The sequence below is a fragment of the Saccostrea cucullata genome, unplaced genomic scaffold, assembly GCF_032062105.1.
Source record: "Saccostrea cucullata isolate Sc308-1 unplaced genomic scaffold, CSIRO_AGI_Scuc_v1 ctg8929, whole genome shotgun sequence".
Taxonomy (NCBI): Eukaryota; Metazoa; Mollusca; class Bivalvia; order Ostreida; family Ostreidae; genus Saccostrea; species Saccostrea cuccullata.
The window spans coordinates 14,579-22,970 of record NW_026929250.1 but is presented as its reverse complement, the minus strand read 5'-3'; the positions used below and the strand labels follow the sequence as shown (position 1 = coordinate 22,970).

Genomic DNA, 8,392 nt, shown 5'->3' with positions numbered 1-8,392 from the left:
CTACCTTAATGGAGACTAGATACTTTCAATATTTCTCTAGAGGCTCACTTTTCGAGACTAATAAAATATCTTATTAAAGTCTTTTCGCATAAAGTCGGAAGTCGCCCTAGTTCCGCAGTGGTAAAGCGTCTGCTCTAGATTCGCGGAATAAGGAAATGATACTTAATTGTTCGTTCAGGGTTCAAATCTCATTGAGGGATGTCGGACGTGAAAACTGGTTCTTCGGATAAGACCAACCGTTCCGAGGTAGATCCTGTTACGAAAAAGACAACTCACTGTTCAAATAATTTTAAGTAATTTAATTATTTAAGTATCATCATTTACACATGCAAGTCATTGTATACTATTTTCTTATCCTTTATATTACATAAAATCATTTCAATAATTTCCAATTGTACCAGTCGCCCGCGTGTCGCAGTGGTGAGAGCGTCTGCTCTAAAGTCGCGAAGTAAGGAGTCAATCCTTACGTCGCGGGTTAGAATCCCACTGCGGGACGTGGAGACCGGTCCTTCGGATGAGGCCGTATAAACCGAGGCCCCGTGTCGCAGTAGGTGCTGGAACGAAAAAGATCCCTCACTGCTCAAAGGCCCTGAGTGCCGAGCATAGGACAAAATTTGTAGGCCTTCACCAGCAAGTGGTGGCGTCTCCATATGAGTGAAAAATTCTCGAGAGGGACGTTAAACAACATACAATCAATCAATCAATCCAATTGTACTGTACTCCACCATGCAATTATTCACAAAAGAGCAAGGAAGATTTAACAGTAAACCATTTAAAGCGTCTTTAAGTTTTTTGTGACAGTGTTATATTTCCATTTCCAATTGTTTTCTCTATGAAAAACACTACAAAAGTCAATCTTGTTAATTTCCTGGTAGTACCTGTGGCATGTTTATTTCTCTACTACTGAAAGGTCAAATGTCAACATGCATATATACGTATGTTATATGACTGTCGTATAAATACATTGAAGTGATGCCTAAAATAATTGTTTACTAAGTAATTAGATATTAAATATCTTGTTACAAACAAAAAAGTGAATTATGTTCGGATCAAAAGCACGTCACTAGCGCAACGCTGTCCATCATTAGTCTGGTCCCCTTCCCACAATTCCGTTCGCGCACTCTCTACATTGAGGTCAGGCATCGGTTGATTCACTGTTAGACGTTGCGCAATTTCAAAATGGAGGACAAAGTAAGTCACCCTCTAGAGAAATAATTGCTCATTTATATTTGTTTTACATCAAGACAACTCATTTCATCAATGCTTACTGTTAACCAAAGTTGTTTTCTATTTATTTTTTTATTCATTTGATGTATTTTGCGTAAATTTACACTGTTATCACTGGATTAAAAAATGTTTACATTTTAAGAACGTGGAGGTAGTCAAAATTGACCCCCAATATTTCCTTTGTCGTGGACCGACATCAAAATTTTATTGTCTAGTCTAATGAATATATGAATGATCTATGTTAGGATATACAATGTTTTATATGTCGCTCCTTATTTAATATAGTAAAAGCACCCCAGATTTTTTTATCATAATTCTATCAACAATTAGCATGTGCTCTGGCCTACTATTGCATATATTTGACATAAAACAAAGGTTTAATGTTTCTATACTGTTTGTATTTTGCTGTCCATGCAATCATCATATAAGTTGAAAAGGGGAAGGGATTAAACCCCCAGTGTATTTATTTTGTTTTATTATGATTCCCCTAGCTGGTCCCTTAATTTCCTTCCACTTTACCCAGCATAATATTTACATGATAGGATGAGTCTAACATGTAATTTTCATGAAGGCTTGTGGAAGTGAATCCCACCACTATACAGATGGTTAGCAGTTAGAGGTGGTGCTACTTTGGTAGGTCACCACAATTTATTAATATCCTTGCATACATAATAATTTTTCATACAACTGTAATGCCAACTTGCCAAGGCAATACATTTTGAAAAATGTACCAATCCTTTTTATGTTGTAACAGGTTCATTATAGCTTTCAGATAATCATAAATATCTCTATTTTGTATGTTGGTTTTTTTTTTAGGCTTTTCCATCGTTCATTGCATAAATTTCATAAAATTTACCAGGATACCGAAAACAAATCCTCTGTATTAAAGACATGATGGTCAGCCAAAAGACAGCATGGAAGCCCAACAGGAACAACCCCTCTACAGCCCATTTATAAGGTGATACAGTTTAAACTTGCAGAGTAATTTGTTTAAATTAATCTTGCACACCTTAAAATGTTTGTCCTTTTCTCCAAGTCATTCCATGGTTGCAATCTTATTATACCCCCCGCTTGAAAAGTGGGAGGGTATATAGTAATCGGTATTTCCGTCCGTCCGTCTGTCCGTCCATCTGTACGTCCGTCCATCCGTCTGTCCGTCCGTCTGTTACGCTTTGGGGTATCCATCTCTTATCCGCAACTCCTCTCATACCACTGAAGGAAATTTAATGAAACTTTCACAGATTCTTAATTACATATTGCCATTGTGCACCTCCTATTTTATTTTTTGATCTGACATGTATTTTTGATTTTCCAGAGCAAAACATGGACACTGCCATTATATTCATATGGGAGGCGGGGGGTATCATTTAGTGAGCTCATTGCTCACAGTACCTCTAGTTTTAAGTACAATTCAATGAACAGACAACAATGATAAAACCATGAAACAGATTTATCAGTTCAAATGATATGAGCTATGAGGAGAGTAAGTCAAATTAATTATAAATTATTTTACAAATTTACAAAAGGAATAATATGCAAATTAATATGGTGTATATCAGGACTCAAAAAGCAAGTCAAAGTTCATACAGTTAAACTTGTTAAATACAAATATGCCATGATGGATATTGTGAATTCACAGAATAGAGAAGTTATCTTGTATTCTCAGCAATATAAATTAAGCAAATTCCTTATATATAATGAATAAAATGGATGTAAGGAATTTAAAAGGATATAGGATGTAATTTCTGGAAAACCGAGTTTTACTGTATTAGGTAATGCTCTTCGCTTTATGTTCAGTTCACTATATTCTGTTTATAGGTCTGAAGTGTACCAGTGTACCAGTTTCTCTTTGACCTGTGCCAACTCTGGTAACCCTGCCTTTGTCAAGGACACATGTACTTGTCGCTATCCCGAGGGTCTGGATCTCTCTATCGGATGTCCGACTCATTTTGATGGGGGGTATTTAACTTAGTACATATACAATGCTCTGTTTTCCTTTGGCTTTCAATAAGGTGTGGTGTTCTAGATGTTACATATTAAGCATCTGAAATTTACAAAGCTTTCATTCACTGTTGAAATATATATGGGAAAAAATTTGGGAGAATGTCAACGAGTGTAACAAATATTCAATAACAGCATCTCGCATGGCAAAGAGGTACGACTTAGGTCATTTCATCGTCGTCAACAAAAATTTTAAGTTCTGATGTTATTAATTTCTTAACAAATGAGAATCTATTTGCGATTTGGGATACTTTAACTACGTACATGTAGTGTCGAGAATGCCACACTTTTCTGAAAGTCCAGTAATGATAGAAAATTGTACAAAAAATTAAAAAATGTTCTTTTATTTTCAAAAATTCCTTCATTATTTTACATCAAATTGAATCTGCATACTCGGCATAAAAGTTTGGAGTGCCAAAAGACTAGCTCCATCATGACTTTTTTGTGTTATTTCTCCAAGACACGGTCAACTCAGGTCAAGGTCAAATAAGTCCTTACTTCAACCTAGCCAAACGGAGGCAAATGTAACAAATACATGTATATCTTATATAGATTAAAGAATAAGATGAATTAATTTCAGAAAAGCTTTTGGTACCTAATATTTATTTCTTCAGATCGAATGATTTCAACAAAATGGCCGTCTGACACCTTTACCAGATTAAGTACCTGGATACATGTAACTGGCTGTCCCAGAGGGTTTTATGAAGGCAGTTTTACACATCATATTAAAGACACCAGGATGGACCACACAAGTTCCACATTTAATGCTTACATCATTTCAAAGCCCACCTCTACATTTTACAAATTTTGTGCTTAGAAGAAAACGGAAGAAAATAGAATTTCGCCAAGCTGGCCTGCAGGAAAATATTGTATCTACCGCCAAGGAGGGGTTTGTCCCATTGGTAAATAATGCAGAAATAGATTTACCGCTATTTCTAATTTAATTTAATTTTCAAGCAAATGTAAACGAACAATCAAATTAAATCAAAAGCTGTGGATTCAATTTTTTTATTCACAAAATACTTAAACTTTGCTGTCACTGTACCAGAAATATGATCACTATAATTACTTTCGAACATTTATATCTTAGGCTTCAGTGGTGGATATATACAGTATGATGACACCATGAATCCATAGCATTCAGATATTCTCGGCATTCTTCCTGAAGGTGACTTCACGGCTGACAGAGGTTCTATTTCTGTTGTTGCAGTGACTGATCTACATCATCTGGTTATCCTACCCTTAAAGGAGCCGTTTATCTTATTTCCAGACACCTCTGCTTGACAGCAAGTCACAGGTTCTAATTTTCGCAAGGGTTTTAATTTCATAAAATAATTAAAAAGGAAAAAAAATGGGGTAAATAAGGCCATGCAAAATTAATTCCTTGGTTCTCAGGCCTTTTTTCAAGAAATATGATGAGGGAGGGAGGCATTTTTTTTTACTTTTTATTGCCCCCAAAAAATGATGAGGCAGCTTTTTACATTGTACAAAACCTCAAAAAATGATGAGGGAGGTGATTTGTTGTTTTTATTTTATTGATTTAGCAATAAAAAGGGTCAATGAGGCACCCTTGGAAGAGATGAGGGAGGGCCTGAGAACCAAGAAATTAATTTTTTTTTTGGCCTAATGACACGTTTTTTTTTTTAATATTAGCCTTTTTATCAAGTCTGTTGTTTTAGTTTATAAAAATTGTCTTTGTATTTTAAGGAATGCAAAGTTTTGATGGCAATGCAGAGTCAAGATATTGTGACAAAGACATGCCAGCTTGAAGAAGACCATCCAGTGTTCATGGTGTTCCACTCCATTTTTCAGAATTATGTGTCAGATTGAAATTCATCTTATGGTGCACAAAACAATCAGGATATTCTTCTGGATCTAGTAAGTGTTTGTAAATAGGAATGAAAAAGATTTTACTCTTCCCTTGTATACTTCAGATTGGAACCTGAAAATGAGAAATGACCATGTAAATGCATTTTTTTAAATAGGTAAACAGTTCGTGTTACTTGTACTTATATGATAAGCATGATCTGAATTTTTATTATACCTTGAAATTTTACTTTACATACTGACAGACTTTCTTAAAGTATTTTCATACACTGAAATCTGTATGTCGGATTAAAATATGTTGAATCAATATTTTTTTTCAGATCCAAAGTATTGGCAGAACCAAAGAATACCTGATAGTCTGCAAATGGAGTGATCATTCTGATTGGATGAACCAGGCAACACTGATTATCTCAAGAAATTTTAGGCTAGAGACTCCATCTTCATTCATAAATGATTGATGTTGACATTTTCTCATGGGCTTTTGTTTCATATCTTCTTTTTCATAACATGGACACCATGCAGCATCAGTTATCCTGTAGTGTCAAAGTGTTTTATGTTCAAAGTAATTGATTCTGAGACTTATTTGAAATCTGTTATTAAACAAGCTGTAATAAAATCATGATAGCAATAAGCACAGTATTATTTTACTTTGCATATCAGAAGTCTTAATTCATGGAAAAATAATGAGGATTTACTTTGTCTATTTTAGACGGGTAGAGCTCTATTTTTCTATTAGCTGCAGAACTGTAGCTCTCTGAAAAAAATATTGGGGGCAAACCTGAGAGCTACAGTGCCACCCATTGAAAAAAAAACTGTATATATATTGCTCACAAGAAATGTTTCCTGATTTATTTCTCCATGTTTTTTAACCGTCATCTCAAAATATTACTAACCATGTGTTCCTAACATATTTTTTCACTGTTTTCACAACAAAACATTCCTTATAATTGATGTTAGTAGCCCTCCTGGACCTGAAATTGAGATCATCAAAAATTTCGTCTATTTATACTACCACTTTGGTTTGCAAAATATTTCGGTCTTGCAATGCTTCATGCAGTTGTAAACTACGAGTGTACTTGATACTAAGAGAAGTAGGGAAGAATTAATACAGAAGCAAGCACAAATTTTGTGCACAATAAATATACAGTTCTTTCAGTGGGTGGCACTGTAGCTCTCAGGTCTGTCAAAATATTTTTTAGAGAGCTACAGTTCTGCAGCTATTCATAATTCTTCTATGGAATCATCATTGTTTGAGGAAGGAGGACTAACATTTTTGGATTGAACATCAAGTGAATCAGCTACATTTTTATTTCCACAAATGCTTATTTGGATATTTTATAAGTCCACAGATTCATTTAATTATTATTTGGTTAACCTTTATAAATTATGTCCTGTCCACAAAACAAAATTATATATTTATGTCTGTCCACAAAAACTGACTCCACAGTCACATCAAAATAATTCCACAGCATTATACAATTTAAAAAAAAAAGATATAAAAATATCTAAGACAAATATAAATGTATGTGTATTAGGGAATCGTCAATAATTAGTAAAATATTTGGAAAAAATTTTCTTGACTAAAAATCTAACTCAAGATTATAACATGAAAAAATTCGTTAGGTGTAACACCTTCAGAAGACAGTTTCTGACTGGATACTTTGGATAACAGTTTGAGACTGTGAGTGAGAATTGTTGTGATGTGTGTAACAAGCAAAATACAAACAGTATAGAAACATTAAACCTTTGTTTTATGTCAAATATATATAGCAATGCTAATTGTTGATAGAATTATGATAAAAAATCCTTTTAGAGCACATATAAAACATTGTATATCTAACATTGTTGATAGAATTATGATAAAAAATCTGGGGTGCTTTTACTATATTAAATAAGGAGCGACATATAAAACATTGTATATCCTAACATAGATCATTCATATATACATTAGACTAGACAATAAAATTTTGATGTCGGTCCACGACAAAGGAAATATTGGGGGTCAATTTTGACTACCTCCACGTTCTTAAAATGTAAACATTTTTTAATCCAGTGATAACAGTGTAAATTTACGCAAAATAAATCAAATGAATAAAAAAATAAATAGAAAACATCTTTGGTTAACAGTAAGCATTGATGAAATAAGTTGTCATGATGTAAAACAAATAGATATGAGCAATTATTTCTCGAGATGGTTACTTACTTTGTCCTCCTTTTTGAAATTGCACAACGTCTAACAGTGAATCAACCGATGCCTGACCTCAATGTAGAGAGTGCGCGAACGGAATTGTGGGAAGGGGACCAGACTATGTCCATCATCACCGAGGCCTCGCGAGACCGAGAACTCCACTTCCGTAAACATGGTAAACAGCCCCTCTGAACCACGTGGAGAAATCGGCATCGCCACATAGATCTGTACTCCATCATCTGATATAGACATCGTCCCTCAGCTGTAACCATCCAACTTCGTAACCAACTCCACTTTCTCTAACACTTTAACATTTACACAAATATGTTTCGTGACCTTGCTGACCAACTCCCGTTTCAACAACTGCAACATTACATTCGGTATGGCGGCGGAGAAGTGACTTAGGGCCTATACATTTGTTCGTGCTTCCGACAAACTAAATCTAAGTCAAATATATAATTAGTTAACAAGATTACTTTGATCACAATTTAAAATTATTTTGTTGTTGTTTATTTTATAGATGTTGATAGTTGACTACAGTAACTAAATAAACATTAGATTTGTTTCGTGTTTTTATGGGACTATTTTTTTATAGTAAAATTTGACGTCATGGGGCGGGCCAATAAAAAATAACATGAAGTGCCTCGTGCGTTTTAAATCTTTTAATTTAGACGGTATTTCGATTTATTTTAAGATTGTTATTTTAAGTATAAATGGAAATATAAGGAATCGCAGGTAATACAAATTATCCGATGTTTCCCGCTTCATGTGTTTTATTTAAACCTGAAACATTGCATCTCAAGGGTATACAATATTCATACATACATACATAAGATTTGCACAAGCTAAAAAATATACGTGTGTTAAGGGGACGACCATTTGATTCTGAGGGGGGGGGGCTGGCAAATTTTTTTGAGACGGATTATTTATTTTCATGCCTGTCGAGGACAGATTATTTACTTTCAAGATTTACAAAGACAGATTATTTATTTTCTTTTATGTCTTACCGTACCTTGAGCAGTTGATTCTAAAAGACTAATCATTTATATACCATATTCGGCTACAGGATTTGGGGAGGGGACAGGTATAACTTTGTTCAGGCAAGAGGTCTGGGGCCGCCGTTAGGGCCCCTGTGGGTCCTTGGCGAAG

At 34.5% G+C, this 8,392-nt stretch overlaps 2 long non-coding RNA genes across 4 annotated transcripts; one reads left to right on the top strand and one right to left on the bottom strand.

The window, feature by feature from the left end:
- The first annotated feature begins 1,084 nt into the window (after positions 1–1,084).
- On the top strand, positions 1,085–5,687 carry LOC134280217 (uncharacterized). Of its 2 annotated transcripts, none has more exons than XR_009994863.1 (7): positions 1,085–1,191; positions 2,044–2,185; positions 3,046–3,186; positions 3,843–4,130; positions 4,319–4,525; positions 4,936–5,106; positions 5,376–5,687. It is a non-coding gene; the product is annotated as an uncharacterized LOC134280217 (long non-coding RNA). The 2 variants fall into 2 exon arrangements; XR_009994862.1 differs by having other exon boundaries at positions 4,936–5,213.
- LOC134280218 (uncharacterized) lies at positions 4,221–7,351 on the bottom strand. Of its 2 annotated transcripts, none has more exons than XR_009994865.1 (3): positions 7,259–7,351; positions 5,406–5,588; positions 4,221–5,170 (listed from the first exon to the last, which is right to left on the bottom strand). It is a non-coding gene; the product is annotated as an uncharacterized LOC134280218 (long non-coding RNA). The 2 variants fall into 2 exon arrangements; XR_009994864.1 differs by lacking the exon at positions 7,259–7,351 and adding an exon at positions 5,949–6,114.
- Between the last annotated feature and the right edge of the window lie 1,041 nt (positions 7,352–8,392).